Below are 15,125 nucleotides of genomic sequence, written 5' to 3'. Positions count from 1 at the left end.
AGCATCTTGAAGTCAAAGCTAAATGGAATGCTCCCCCAAAAGGGGGGGGGGGTGCTGATGCAAACTGGGGCTTGCCCAGGAGTGGGTGCTTAAGTGGTCCCCTGTCGGGACTAATGGAGTCCAGAAGACGTGCCTCCGAGTCAAGATGACCTACTTTTGTTCCTGCGGAGGCCCAGGTAAACAACCCTGGCAACGAACTCCTTGGGAAGCCCAGTACAGCAGCGGCAAAGGGCTTGGGCACTTCTACGGGTTTTCTTTGGTTAAGGCGCCCTGGTGGCCCTGGGGTTAGCTCTCAGGCAGAGGAGGACAAGGCAGTCCGCGCCCCTAAGGGACCTTAGAAACTTAATGGAGCAGGTCGACTGGCCTTGTAGGGTGGCTGAGGGCTGGAACGGACTCCAGGGCAGAGAGTTTGGTTTGGTTTTTTTTCTTCACTCAAGGTGTTGACCAGAAACTTAAGGTCACAGGCTGATTTAATTAGAACGTGGCCCCAACAGGAATTAGGGTGGAAGGGTACCAGCACTCCTACTCCAGCCACCTTGTTTTCCTTCTTAGAGTAAGGACAAGGCTCCCAAGTGATTGAGTTCCACTCTTTCTCCTCTCCTGGAGCAGAAGATGCACGCCAGACACGAACACATGCCTGCAAAAGGAATCTCCCTGACTGACCCGTCTCCTCCTCTCCCCCATTTGGAAAAGGTTGGCTTTTATGGACCTGGCAGGACATTTGGAAACGACACTGCGCTAGGAAATGTTTCGATTCGCATTTGGCTTCGATGCCTTTACATGTGTTCTAACAACGCGCTTTTTAAAATTTGATGGCTACATGGATAGAAAGAAAAAAAGCATGAGTTGCCAAAAGGGCATTCCCAGCAAGGTGGGCCGTTTGGTGCCCCTTGGGTAAGACACCCAACACACTCACAGGCAAAGGCAAGCTTCCACAGCATGCGAGGCAGCTGTCCTTTGGGAAGAGCAATAGGGGACATTGGGGCGGGGAGCTCTGGGAGGGACTGAGGGAGGAGGGCTAAGGGACACCAAATTGCGTTTCCTCAACAGAAAGTTCTTTGAGGGAAAACATTTCATAGTTCTGCCTTCCTAGATGCCCCCGTGAGCAACCGTAGTTTCTAGCCCCACGAGTTCGTTCATTTATTGACATATTTTGTGAGCTTTTGCCATTTAATCTTTCAATGGCCGATCCTTCGTGTACATTTATTGAATGCCAGATGCTGTTCTAGACACTGGGAATCGGCTTTGAAGAAAGAGTCCCTGTTGTCATGGAACTGATAAAGTGTGGTTGGTGGGGACTGGAGGCAGGTGTAAGCACTGTACATACTTCAGTACAAGCTGAGTTTTTCAGCACATTTTTAAAAAATCATTGGGAGCTCGTACAACTCTTATCACAATCCCTATGTACATTCATTGTGTCAAGCACATTTGTATATTTGTTGCCATCATCATTCTCAAAACATTTGCTTTCTACTTGAGCCCTTGGAATCAGCTCATTTTTCCCCTCTCCCCACCTCCTTCTCTCATGAACCCTTGATAATTTATAAATTATTATTTTGTCATGTCTTACACTGTTTGACATCTCTCTTAACCCACTTTTCTGTTGTCTGTCCCCTGGAGGGGAGGGGATTTTATGTCAATCCTTGTTCCTCTTTCTACCCGACCTCCCTTCCACCCTCCCAGTATTGCCACTCTCACCACTGGTACTGAGGGATTTATCTGTCCTGAATTCCCTGTGTTTCCAGATCCTCTCTGTACCAGTGTACATCTTCTGGTCTAGCCAGATATGCAAGGTAGAATTGGGATCATGATAGTCGGGGGGAGGAAGCATTAAAGAACTAGAGGAAAGTTGTATGTTTCATCGTTGCTACACTGCACCCTGACTGGCTCGTCTCCTCCCCACGCCCCTTCTGTAAGGGGATGATGTCCAGTTGCCTACAGATGGGCTTTGAGTCTCCACTCTGCACTCCCCCTCATTCACAATTCTATGGGTTTTTGTGTTGTTGTTTTTTTATCCTGGATGCCTGATACCTGATCCCATCAACACCTCATGAACACACAGGCTGGTGTGCTGCTTCCATGTGGGCTTTGTTGTTTTTCAGCTAGATGGCTGCTTGTTTATCTTTAAACCTTTAAGACCCCAAACACTGTATCTTTTGATAGCTGGGCACCATCAGCTTTCTTCACCATATTTGCTTATGCACCCACTTTGTCTTCAGCCACCATGTCGGGAAGGTGAGCATCCTGGAATGCCAGTTTAATAGAAGAAAGTGTTCCTGTATTGAGGGAGGACTTGAGTGGAGGCCCAATGTCCATCTGCTATCTTAATGCTTAACCTATAAATATATGCACATAGTTCTATTTCCCCATCATATATAAATATATGCACATGCCTGTATTTAGACCTCTATAAATGCCCTTTGCCTTCTAATTCTTTCCTCTATTCCTTTGACTTTCCTCCTGTCCCACTATCATGCTCAGCCTTCATGTGGGTTTCAGTAATTCCTCTCGGTTACATTGCCCTTGATCAAGCCCACCAGGCCTCTTATACCCTCCACACCACTGATTTTGGATCACTTGTTGTTCTCTTGTCCCTGAATTTAACACCACTTCCTTCCCCCCACATTCCCCTCTCCCATGTCCCCCCGGAACCATCAGTCCCGTTGTTTTCTCCTCCAGATTGTTTATCCAGCCTATCTTATCTAGATAGACCGCAAAGATAATAATATGCACAAAAACAAGACAGAGCAAAACAACAACAATAAAAAACAATGACAAATAAAAGGAAAAGCCTATAAATAGTTCCAGGTCTGTTTATTGGGCTTTAGCAGTGTTTTCCGGTTGAGTTTGATGGGGTGCCATGCCCTGGCCTCAGAATCTATTTTTGGCACTCCCTCAGGACTTCCTTGTTTCAACACATTTTTAATGCAGTTTTTGTGGTAAAATTAGGTGCCTAGACTGATATTCCGGTTAGAAACCTTCCATAAACTAGCAGGTAGTCGTCACTGCTTAGACTTGTGCTGTCTGATGTGGCAATTAGCCGTATGTGGTGCTATTGAGCATTTGCAATAAAAAGAAAATATAAAGTAGGACGGGGTGGAGGGAAGAGGACTATAGGTCTTACCTGTACCACTTGCTGCCAGGTTGATTTTGACTTATGGTGTGCCATGGGATCTCCAATGGCTGAGACCTTTTAGAAGCAGACTGCCATACATTTCTATTCAGGCACCTCTGTGTTTCGTTTTGCTTTGTTTGGGATTTCTGGTTTTGCTTTGTTTTTGTCATTATTAACACTGTAGGCACAATGTCCCCATTTTTTTAATTAGTTGGGCTTGAACACACAAAACATCTCATTCCATATTTCAGGTCAAGTAGAATTGTACAATTGCTACCACAATCTGTTTGCCACCATTCTTTTTGTACATTGACTCCTTGACATCTTCCTCCACCACTGTACCCTCTCTCCCCCCAAACCTCTTTTTCTACTGGCTGTCCCTCTAGGTTCATCAATCCTGGGTTTCATATACCGAAAAAAAAGGAAAAGCATACAACACACCTTTCAAAAGGGTGACCTCCATCGACATAACACCTGTGAGACACACTACTATGAACAAACAACCGAAGCAAAAAATACAAACCAAAAGTACAGAAAATTTTGGGTGCAGGTCCAGCCTGGATTACGGGGAGATCTACTGACAAAGTTATAACTCTTCTGGTCAGATTTAGGTCTTTTCTCTTATATATTCTTCTCTCCCAAGGAATCTGTTCAGTGACCACTTTCCTTCCCTCCCTCCGTTGTAGATAGGGGGAGTTCTCTAGCCTACGTAGTTTCACCAATGAGTCTCGGTCTCCTGCTGCCATCCGTTGCCATATGCACACCGGATTCTCATAACGCAGGCCCTGGTACTGATCCCTCCTTCGACTTCAGAATATACAGAATCTAATCCTTCAGTGACTAATGATGACATGCTTCTTCCCTGTGGACTTAGGTGACGTCTCTCCTAGATAGTTGCTTATTTGGAGACAAGCCTTTAAGACCCTAGGAGCTATTTAATCTAATAGCCAGGCACCATCTAAATTCTTCACCACATTTTGATAGAGCACCCATATCTTCTCTGTTCCCTTCCAGAAGGTGAGTATCAAGCAGGGCCAGGATTCTACTCAGGCACCTTAAGGTGTCCTCTAGTTACCAACCTTTCACTTAGTGACCAAGAGCGTCACTCATCGGAGACTGTTCAGTGATCATGAAAAGCCTCTGGTCAAGTCACTAAGGTAACAAAGCTCTAGGCTTGGTGTCGAGTGGTCAGAAAACCCCACACACAACCGAGTCCCTGCAGGTGGAGCTCTCATTCTGAAGACACCCAAACCCCACCCCACTGCCATCAGGGCCATTTTATTCCATAGTGACCTGATCTAGGGTTTCCAAGACAGTTCGTGTTGACAGGAGCAAGCCGTTGCTTTGTGCTCCTATGTAAAGGTTGGTGAATTTGAACTGCTGACCTTGACATGAGAAGTCCAACACCTAACCCACAACATCACCAGTACCCTAAAGAAAGTCAACATTAAAATTGGATACAAAGAAATGTAGACCATATGAAAGAAACTGGCACGGGCCGTTGTAGAGTTACAGCCAGTAGTAGGATCGATGTAGGATTCGTTTTGAGGGAAGGGCTCAGTGTGCAGTAATCTGGGAAGGAAGTGACCCTGGAAATAGAGAGGGGAGTGGGTTGTCCAGGCTGTGGGAGCAACACAGGAGGCAGCCCAGACCTGGGAAAGATCCGGAGATGATCGGTCCGGGAGGTAGCGGTTGTGCGTGGCTGTTAGGTCAGTTCTAGTTCATAGTGACCTCATGTCCAATGGAACAAGCCACCTCGAGAGCCTGTACCATCCTCGGGGGGTCGCCGTGTTTGCAGCTCCTGTGCCAAACCCTCTCACCAAGGATCTTCCTCTCTTTTTGCTGCCGCACCACTGTACCAGGCCTGATGACTTTTCCAGAGACTGGTCTCTCTCAATAACATTCCCATGGGACAGGAAGTCAAAGCCATGTCGGCCTCACTGCTAAGGAGCCGTCTGACTGTACTTCTTCCAAGACCTGTGTCTTCTTTTGATAGCCCATGATACTTTGAATATCGTGGTCGGCACCGTCATTCAAATGCATTGATCTCTGGTCTTCCTTGTTCAGTGTCCATAGGACACGTGCGTAGGAGGCCACTGAAATGGCTTGCCTTTGCTCAGGTGCACCATAGTCCTCAAAATGCAATCCTTGTGCTCCACCAGTTTAAAGAGGTCTTGGGCCCAATGCCGGTGTGACATGGGAAGTAGCTGTGAATAAATTGAATGGCCCATTGCATTGGGATGTGGTTAGGACCGGGGAAGTGATAGACAATGCCCTTGGAGAAGCTTCCAGAGGCCAGGGATTCTGTAGCACACTTGCAGGGCTTTGATTTCTCTTCTGAGTGCAGCAGGAGTCATGGATAAGTGGTGGTCCTGGAGCGACGTGACCACATTGGCATATTTACCCATGTCAGTCTGTGGACCATGCGGAGACGGGTTGGGAAAGGGCCTAGGAATGAATTGGAGACGCCAATGGAGAAAGCGCAGGCAAGACGTGGTAGTGGCTTGGGCTTCCGTGGGATGTATGTAATCTGGGGTCTGCCTGTGGATTTCTCTGACAGACTTCAGGGGGGCTCTTTGAGTGAGTACAAATCAAATCCAGGGGATTATCTTTACCTGTACAGACTTTGAGGGAGAAAGCAACCAGCTCCCTCTGAAAACCTCAAAAGAAAAGCCTTGCTCTATCTCTACCCGCCGCTCCTGTTCAGCGCTGACGAACTCTGTTCCGGCTTCAGCACAAAGCCAAGCACAAGGCCCGTGAATGAGGTGCTTGGCAAACAGGGCCTAGGAAATCGCTTGCCAAATACTGATGGCTGACTAGTTGGTAATGTCTGGAGAGCTGGCAGCAGGAGGAGAGGAAAGAAGCTGGTGGGCACCAGGGGGGCAGACTGGGATCCCAGCTTTGACATATTGGCATAAGGGCCTGGCGGCAGGGAGGTCAAGGAAGCTGGTTCCATCGCTCTGAAATGGTCAACTGCACCTGGAAAGGCTGAGAGTCTGGGTGTCCAGCATCAGCTCCTTAGAGGCAAGGCCTGCGCGATGTACAAGGAGTGGTTAGACATGAACATGAGCTTGGAGGGACATTCGCTTGAAGACAGACTTCTCGGGTCACCTGGATTCAGAGCCAGGAAATGATGGTGTGTAATTGATATAGACTGTTTTACTAGTATGGTGGAGAGGGGTGGGGAGCGCAGCTCAAATAGGACGTTTTTAAAAGATTCAAATGAACAGGACTCTTATTCTTCATCTTGAGACGTCAAGACCCACAGCGGGTTTCTTCGCTCCCCAGGGCCTCTCTTGTCGTAGTGGGAGAACCCCAAAAGTCCAGAAGAGGGGGCGACATCTCAGGTCCACCCTCTTGAGGCTAGGCAACTCCACAACACGCCCCAGGTGTTGGGTAAAGAGTCAGTTGTCTTTACTTGATTCCGACTGCTGGTGACCGTAACAGGTGTCCACACAGACCTGTGCTCCAGAGTCGTTTAAAGGATGCCTTTTATCAAGCCGATTGGCAGACTTTTCTTCGACGTAGACTTGAACTTCCACTGTTTGGGCTTAGCAGCTCAGGTGTTGGGTACTTTGTGCAAAATTGGCCTGAGACCCAGCTACAGTTTTTTGTGGTTGTGTCCCATCATGTTGATTGTGACGTGTTGTTGTTGTTGTTGTTGTGAGATGCCATCGAGTCGGTTCTGACTCACAGCAGCCTTGTGTGCAACAGAACGAAACACTGCCCTGTCCTGTGCCAGCCCCGCGATTGTGACGCCTGAGCCTATTGTTGCATCCAACTTTGCCGTGGGCCTTCCTCTGTTCTTGCTGCCGCTGTCCTCCACCAAGCCCGACAGCAGGTCCGAAGTACGTAAGATATGGCTCACAAAGGAGCCTTCTGGCTGCACTTCTTGCAAGACAGATGTGTCTGTTCTTTTGTCAGTCCGTGGTGCTTCCGATATTGTTCGCCAGCACCACAATTGCAAATGCACCGCTTCTTCTTTGGTCTTTGCAATTCAGAATCCAGTTTTCTGCAGGCGTGTGAGATGGCTGAACGTACCAGGGCTCAGCTCAGGCATAGCCTTAGTCCTCAAGGTAACATCCTTGCTTTTCAGCACTTTAAAGAGGCCGGGGCAGCGGAGGTACACAATGCAGTGCTTCATTTGACACCTTGACGCTGCTTCCGTGAGCAGTGATTGTGGATCCAAGCAAGACGGGATCCTTGACAACCTCCATCTCTTCTCTCTTCCTCATGATGTCAGTCGAGTTGTAAGGATTCGGGTCTTCTCTACATGCAGCTTGAGTCCATACCGAAGGCTGCGATCCTTGATCAGCAAGTGCTTCAAGTCCTCCTCACTCTCAGCAAGCAAGGTTGTACCTTCCACCTAGTCTCCCGCCAATCCTGATGAGTTGTGCCCTAGGGCAATCCTATGGGACAGAGTGACACTGTAGTGTTTCCTAGGCTGTGGTCTTGATGGGACCAGCTCACTAGGTCTTTCTCCCATGGAGTTGTTGGTGAGTTTGAACTGTTGACCTTGGTTAGCAGCCAAGCACTGAAGCATTAGAATAGCTAAAACAACCCAAAATCAAGCCTGTTGTCCAGCTGACTCCGAGGGTTTCCAAGAGAGTAAATCTTTATTTTTCTCCCACGGAGCAGCTAGTGGGTCAGCCAAGTCTTTTTCAGATTGCCTCCCCGTGACTCCAGGTCTTCTGCATTCCAATTCACTGCCATTGAGTCGTTTCTGGCTCCTAGTGGTCCTATAAGACGGGGTAGCACTGTCACTTGGGTTTCCGAGACTGTCACTCTTCATCTTTCTCGCAGAGCAGCTGGTGGTTTCGAACTGTTGACCTTGTGGTTTGTAGCTCAAGATACAACCACTACAGCACCAACGCTCCTCCACATTGAAAGGACCCTTGTAATTGCATGTGTGCCCATCTGCATAACCCAGGATAATCTCCTTATTGTAAGGCCATCACATGAAAGTTTTGCCTGTAATCCACGTTTGCTCCTCCCAGGAAACCCACAGCATATGTGTAGGCGTCAAAGAGATCAGGATGCCGATCACTTGGCACAGAGCGTGGGGGGTAAAGGAGTTGGAAGGAGGCACTGTTTTGCGTGCTGCATATACTAAAGAACTCGTAACAATCATCTTTTAACATTTAAAAGAGTGAGAACATCTAGCAAGTACTCTCTCTAGGCTTCAGTAGCGCCATGAATCTGAGTGGCCTAGAAGCAGACCCAAAGACAAGGATTTGAAAGCATGTAGTTTGGGAGCAGGTAGATAACCCGTGGAAGTACTGGTAAGGAAGTGGAGGAAGACCGGGAAGAGAAGACAGCCAGTAGAAAATGATATCCAGTTTGTCGCCACGGGCCCGGCGGGCACCTAATCCCACTGGAGAACTCTGGGAGGCAGCATGGGCTGAGCAGCATCTTACCCACCCATTCATCACCAGCCATCGGTTGAAGGCAGCTCTGGGACCTGCCTTTAATTCCCAGGCATTTCTGACCAGGTGGATTCCAGGGCCAAAGAAAGCCCACCAGCGCTGAGAAACCATTTTTAGTGGTCAGCAATCTGACCAGCGTTCGCGGAGAGATTTGTGGGGCACCTGCAGCGTGTGTCCCATCTTGTGTGCAATAGCACCCTGGGGATGAGTAACTCACCGGGGCCTGTTAGTGACGTGCAGACGCCTTCCAGTTCTTCCTGCTCTCCAAGTGTCTTCTGCATTGATTTTGTTGGTTCAGACGCTTACATTGTTTGTTTGTTTGAGAGTCAGACGCTTTAACATCTGAAAAAGAATGAAAACAACCTTTTCTGGTCTGGAAATTATACAATTCTGCACCGGAAATCTTGCAGGCCAGGTAAGAATTTGAAAGTTAGGACGCTCAGCTCTGTTCCGTCAGGGTCTGTGCTGGAAAGGACCCGAACAGACATGTGGGTCTCACTGTGTTGGTGAAGCCAGCCGGCCGTGGCAAAAGCGCCCTGTTGCTGCCTTGGCCGCATTCATTTCAGCACTGGGAGTTGGGGTGCAGGGTAAGGTGCGGAGATTTGGAACATAGTTTTCATGAAAGGCTCAAGGCTGAAATCCCGGTTCCAGGAGGCTCTTGACATGATTGATTGCAGCTTGGCTCGGCTTCTTCTCGTGTGCAGCGTTGTGGCATGTCACCGCGGGAGGGCTGCTCGGAAAGGACCGGCATCAGTCGTGGATTATAATTTACATCCAGAAAGTCTCCACACTCCGTAATTATGGTGTGCTATGAATTAGTAGAGCAATATTGAATATCTCTAAACCCCCTTATTATGGCTTCTCACTTGAAATATGTTTTCAATATACATTTATTCAGCAGTGCTTAAACATGGCAAGTCATAAACACATGCTTTTTAAATCATATGGTTACATTTTCTTCCTGCTTAAATGTAAGATCAGATGTTATTAACAGCAGAGGGAGAAAAACAGGGGAGAGGGGAAAATACAGTCTTTTCGAATGTAAAGAAATGCCTCCTCTCTGATATGTCGGTAGAGAAAAAGAGGAAAGAGGATTTTAGAGGTCATGGTAGTTTCTCGGCTGAGTGCGCCTTTTATGTTTACAGGCTTCTGCCTCCCAAGAGCAATAGATCTTGGAAATCTGCCATATATTTGGAGAAAATGCTTGACCAATTAATTCTGGTCGTCCGTGCTCTTTGGCAACAAATCCGGAAGGGATGCTGAAGATCCCCACTCCGAGATGCTGAAGAACGTGCTCCAGATGGCTGGGGTCCCGACAAGACTCCCTGCACTGCCTCCCTCCCTCTCGAGTGAGAATTTAGCTTTATGGTTCGAGGAGAGTGGCCCCAGCACGCTGCCGCAGATGAGGGAATCCCCCCAGGGATACGATTAGTCATTTGGGGAGGAGAGGCCTTGCTCTCCACGATATTTAAAGTTGACTTTAGGTTGGACTCAGAATCCTACGCTTGCAATTCCGGCGTCCGTCCACCAGGTGGCTGACGGAGTCTGTTGGGGCTGAGGTTTTGCTGTGCATCCTGGTGGGTAGTCTGCGTTTGCTTTGATACACTCAGTGCACCAAGGGATATTTTTTAAAATATCAAGAGACTTCCCTATGAAAGGATAGCACTTGATAAATATATACCATGGATGCTCGTGTAGAAGCCGGGTTTTCCGGCATATTTTAAATGCCATTTTTGTGGTAAAATTAGGTGCCTTGGCTGATACTCGGGTCAGCTTATACTTGAGTATATATGGTATAGCTATATAAAGTGTGTGTGTGTGTGTGTGTGTGTGTGTGTGTGTGTGTGTGTGTGTGCAGAGGTTACCTCTCCTTTTAAATCTAATAAATGTATTCCATGTATGCATTTTGGCTACACCAAAAAGCTGTTGCAATACCGATGCTGTTTTAACTCACCAAAGACCGAGAAGGAAGGAACAGTCCTTAATTCACCCTCTCCTGTTAGGCTTGCTGGTCAAGGCGCTGGCTTTGCTGAGATCTTTGTGAAATCTGTTTCCCTAGCGCATCCAGACTGTGTGTCCGACGATATTTAGCGTGCCATGCCTTTGATGGTGTCGTCAGCAGTTCTAGAACCACACCAGACATTTATGTGGTTGCCTCGGGGCTGGGGATGAGGGAAGGGTGGGAGACAGGTTATTAACTGTGTTGTTTCGCATGTGATAAGGAGCATATCTGCTTTCTGCATTAAGAAAGTCAGTAAGAGAGGGGTTGGGGTGGGAGGGCTGAAGAGAACATAGAACTGAGCTAGAGGATGGAAGAAATGTCAGACCCCTTCTCAGCACGTGGAGCGTAAACTAGATAATCCCTGTGGTTTAAACAGACAAACACCTGGCTTTGGGTTTTAGATGTCTGGCCTCTGGTGGATATCAAGACACTGAGTTGAGGAGGGGTAAAAAAAATAAATAAATAGATAAACTCCAGTAAAAACAAATGTACAGATATTTCTATTCAGAGCCAGTGCGATATATCTAGCAAAAATAATATTCCAGAAGTTCCTTTGCTGCCAGGGTATTGGGGAGAGGATTGTGAATTAGATGATAGGAGTTCTTCACGAGCTTTCCTGAACAGCTGGGAGGGAAGGGAAGAGGGAGCAAGAAACAGGAATTTTAGAAGCGCGAGAGAAAGAAAACAGAGGCATGTTGCATGGAGAGCAAAAGAAACCCCAAGATGACGGATCCAACTCAGAGGAAGTGCGTAAGAGACTCAATTCCCAGTAACATGACAAAATGAAGAGTCCAAAACTCTCCCTGGGAAGAATGCAGATTAAAAAGAAAAAATCAGAGGGATCTCTTGTTCCACGTTATGCAAGAGGGACCTGCTGCGTGGGGCGGGGGAGGGGGGTGCAAAGGGTGGCTTGGAACTGAGTCAAGAAACGACCCCAGTCTACAGGGACTAAGAGAATTGAGAGGGCGGTTGGGCCTGGTGGAATGGAAGAAAGTTTGGGTAGGAAAGGCCTGCTGATGGGAACGCAGCCGAAAAGAAGCATGTGGAAAGGGCCACTTAAGGCTTTAAACTCATGCCAAGCTCATTGAGCAATGCAAGCTGAGGCGCTGGGGGATGAGTTCAGCTGTGTCTAGTGCTTCCCCGGAGACTGCCCGACGCTGCCGTGCCGTTCACGACGGGTTCTGTGTTGGAGTAGTCTGAGTTGTGCTGTAAAGTGTGTGTGTGTGTGTGTGTGGATTTATTACAGTCAGCATTTCCGTTTCTTCCATTACGCATAAGGTTGCCCATGAGTTGCAGGGGAACCAAGAAACCGCACCAGCATGTCCGCTCTGTGTGCGCATTAGTTAACAGGGTACAGCGCCGTGGCGATGCCCATTCTGCAGATGAAGAGACGGCTGTCTGGCTCTTGCAGGGCCGTGGGTGGCGCTCTGAATTGCTGGCCCCGCATTGCTTCGGCCAGCGCTTCTCAACCTTCCTCGTGCCGCGGCCCTTTCATACGGTTTCTGATGTGGTGGTGAACCCCTTCCCCCAACCGTAAAATGATTTTCATTGCTACTTCATCACTGTCATCTTGCTCCTGTTATGAATCAGGCGACCCTTGTGAAAAGCTGGTTTGATCCCCGAAGGGGTCGGGACCCACAGGTTGAGAACCGCTGCTTTAGCTTGCAACTAGTCGAATGGGAGGGGTGCATGGTTCTCAGCTCCGATTTTATAAGGAGCGCTTCTCTATGGGCCTGCCGCTGAATTTTGATCTGTCCGTGAAGTTTGCCTGGTAGAACCCCTTCTTCAGGCCCTGGAGCAAGCACCCGTCAGCTCACATAGCTGGGGATCGAAGGGTTGGCACTAAAGGGGAGAACCTCCTTATTCTTCACCCCAGGACCTTCTAACCCTGACCTTTATCCCCGAAGGCCCTTCTTAACCTCAGCACCCAAGCTCTCCGTCTGCCCATTTTGTTTCTGTGTGGAAGTCAGAAAAATCTGGGTCAGGTCATCCAAGTAGAAAGTGTTATTTTATTGAGTTAGCTCTGTGCAAACTGCTGCCTCCTCACTGCTGGAAACCAAGTCCCCTGGGTGCAGGGCATTTTCTCGGGAAGTTTGCAGAGGCCTCGGTCCTCCCTTAGACTGAAAATCAACAAAGAAAACTCTTCTTTTTTTAGAAACGGTATTTCCCGTAACAAGCGTCCGTCTTCTTGACTGTTTTGTCAGGCACTAAATCAATTCCGCCTTTCTGATTGTGAGAGTGTTTCAGGTAAAATTGGCCATGACTGAGTGTCCGGGCACAGAAAGAAAATGGAATGCCCCCTGACAGAATGGGGTCTAGACCCATTTCATCATGGTGGACTTGTCTCTGTTGTTCTTGCATAGGACCCAGGACATATATGTTATCTAAAGGTATCCCAATGGCACAGTGGTGAAGCACTAGGAAGCTGACCAAAGGGTGGGCAGTTTGAACCTACCCAAGCATCCCACGGGAGAAAGGCCCAGAATCTGAGTCCGGCAGGAAGTTTCCCGGCAGATAGTTCATTTCAGCTGCCTCCGCCGGCCTCCTCTCCTGTTAGGCTTGCTATCAAGGGGCTCTCTTTTCTGTGATCTTGTTGAAATCTGGTTCCCTAACGTATCCAGACTGTGTGCCGGACGATGCTCCACGTGCCATGCCTTTGATGGTATGGTCACCGGTTCTAGAACCTCACCAAACGCTTCTGTGGGATGCCTCAGGGCTAAGGATGAGGGAAGAGTGGGAGGGAGGTTATTAACCGCGTTGTTCCACAAGTGATAATGAGCATACGTGCATTAAGGAAGTCAGTAAGAAAAAAGATTAAAGAGAGGAAGAAGGCATCGTCCCGACCTGCTTGTTGGCTGGAGTTAAATTCCCCCGTGGATCCTCCTCCAGAAGGGTCCCTGACTGACTCACTCGTAAACTCCTCCTGTCTGAGCTTGGTGCCCTCTGAGATGCTCTCCAGAAAAAAACAAAAACAAACATGCCTTCAAGTTTTCTAATGACTCTAAATCAGGGCTCAGGAAAGGACAGCCCATGGGCAACAATCTAGCTGACCACCTGCTTTGATCCATAAAGTCTCATGGGCACCCAGCATGCACATGGGTGTGGACACGTTGCGTGCTTGCTTTTCTGATCCGATGGCGGTGTTGAGTTGTCGTTGGCAGAGACTGAATGGCCTACGGAGCCCAATGTGTCCCTGCAAACCAGCTTGCTGACCCCGCTCGAGTGCAAGGACGATTTTGAGTTTGTTCGTCTAATGATCCTAACCCCCTTCTCGCTGTTTCTGCTCTCCTGCGCCCCTGTGAGGATCTCCTCTCTCCTCCCTCTACCCTCAGGTCCTTAGGCCTTTCTCCCTGTTTCTCTCATCTGTCCCCCCATTGTTCTTTCTCACCCGCGCTCCACTAAACGTGGCTCCCGCCCCAAATCTGCTGCCCGGTCATCGCCCTTTCACCTTGGCTGCATCCTTTCCCACAGTCCCGCCACCACCCTCAGGCGTAAGTCAGAAAGGATGGCTACAAGATCACAGGCATTTTAATCAACCCAAACCATCAGAAGGTCAAGTGCATGGTTCTTGGCACACCCTCCACCTGATTCCCTACACTTCTGAAAGTGGAGGCGTCCCCTCTCTCACCCGGCCTGACCTTTTCGGGCTCTTCAGTGTACGCCTCACCTAAAAGGTGAGGGGCCTCAAACCGGGGACCCTTTCAATGTTCTGTGAGTTTGGGGAACCACAAAGACATCTGCAGGGGCCAGGCCAGGGCTGTCTATAGGCTGGAGGGGCAAAGTTCCCCCCATGAAATTTGCGTGGGCAGCCCTTGCTCCCCCTGAAGAGTGAGCAGCGCAAGGTGGTCGTGATAGAAAACGAGCCCCCGGCGCAGGTCTCCGGGCCTCTTTCTCACCGGGGCCCTTTGTCGTTTTCTTCAGCCCCCTTCCTCCGAGCCCCCTGTGGTCGTCCTGCGTCCTGTGAGAACGTATGTCATGGTGATCCCTCCCCAGTCACTTCTGCTTTGAATTTGACTAGCCCAGCAGAGCCCCTCAGAAACTGCTGTCCTGATGGGACCTTTTGTGCTCTTCCTGAGAGGGCATGTCGCAGGCATGTAAACAGGGCTTCCTTGGAAGACCGCCCACCCAGGGAGGGCCTATGTGCTCATGTGCATTTTCTGTTTCTTTTGTTTTGACCTCCTGCCCCACACAGCAGTCCCACGTACACCTGGTCCACCTTGACATGAACCAAGGACCCTTGGCCCCGGGCCTCCCGCAGGGCAGCACAGTGAAGAAGGCTGGGGGTCCTGGAGCCCCCCGGCCTGGCTGGGAGGAGTCCTGACTCGTCCCTGGCTTAGTTGTTTGATCTCAAGTGTAACTGCTCAAGACGGGTGTCTCTCCTCTTCTTTTTTCCCTTTCATCGGTTCACTTTGGTTTGGTTTGGTTTTGGGGTGGGCATGTTTTTCTTTGCTTCTGGGGAAGAAATGGACCCAAATCCCATGTCTCTGCACCGGGCACCTTTCAAGACAGGTCCCTGCAAGCCCCTCCTCCTGCTGCATGTTGGCATGTAGACGTGTCTGTGCGCGTCTGCCCCCCACTCCTC

The 15,125-nt window shown here is 49.1% G+C and overlaps 1 protein-coding gene across 1 annotated transcript in view; it reads left to right on the top strand.

The window, feature by feature from the left end:
* Positions 1-15,125, top strand: part of RARB (retinoic acid receptor beta) — a 189,865-nt gene that overhangs the window by 115,642 nt on the left and 59,098 nt on the right. The gene's annotated exons all lie outside the window — the stretch shown is intronic.

The sequence above is a fragment of the Tenrec ecaudatus genome, chromosome 4 (assembly GCF_050624435.1).
Source record: "Tenrec ecaudatus isolate mTenEca1 chromosome 4, mTenEca1.hap1, whole genome shotgun sequence".
Lineage (NCBI taxonomy): Eukaryota > Metazoa > Chordata > Mammalia > Afrosoricida > Tenrecidae > Tenrec > Tenrec ecaudatus.
The sequence above is the reverse complement of the archived record's forward strand: the minus strand, read 5'-3'. Positions and strand labels throughout refer to the sequence as shown.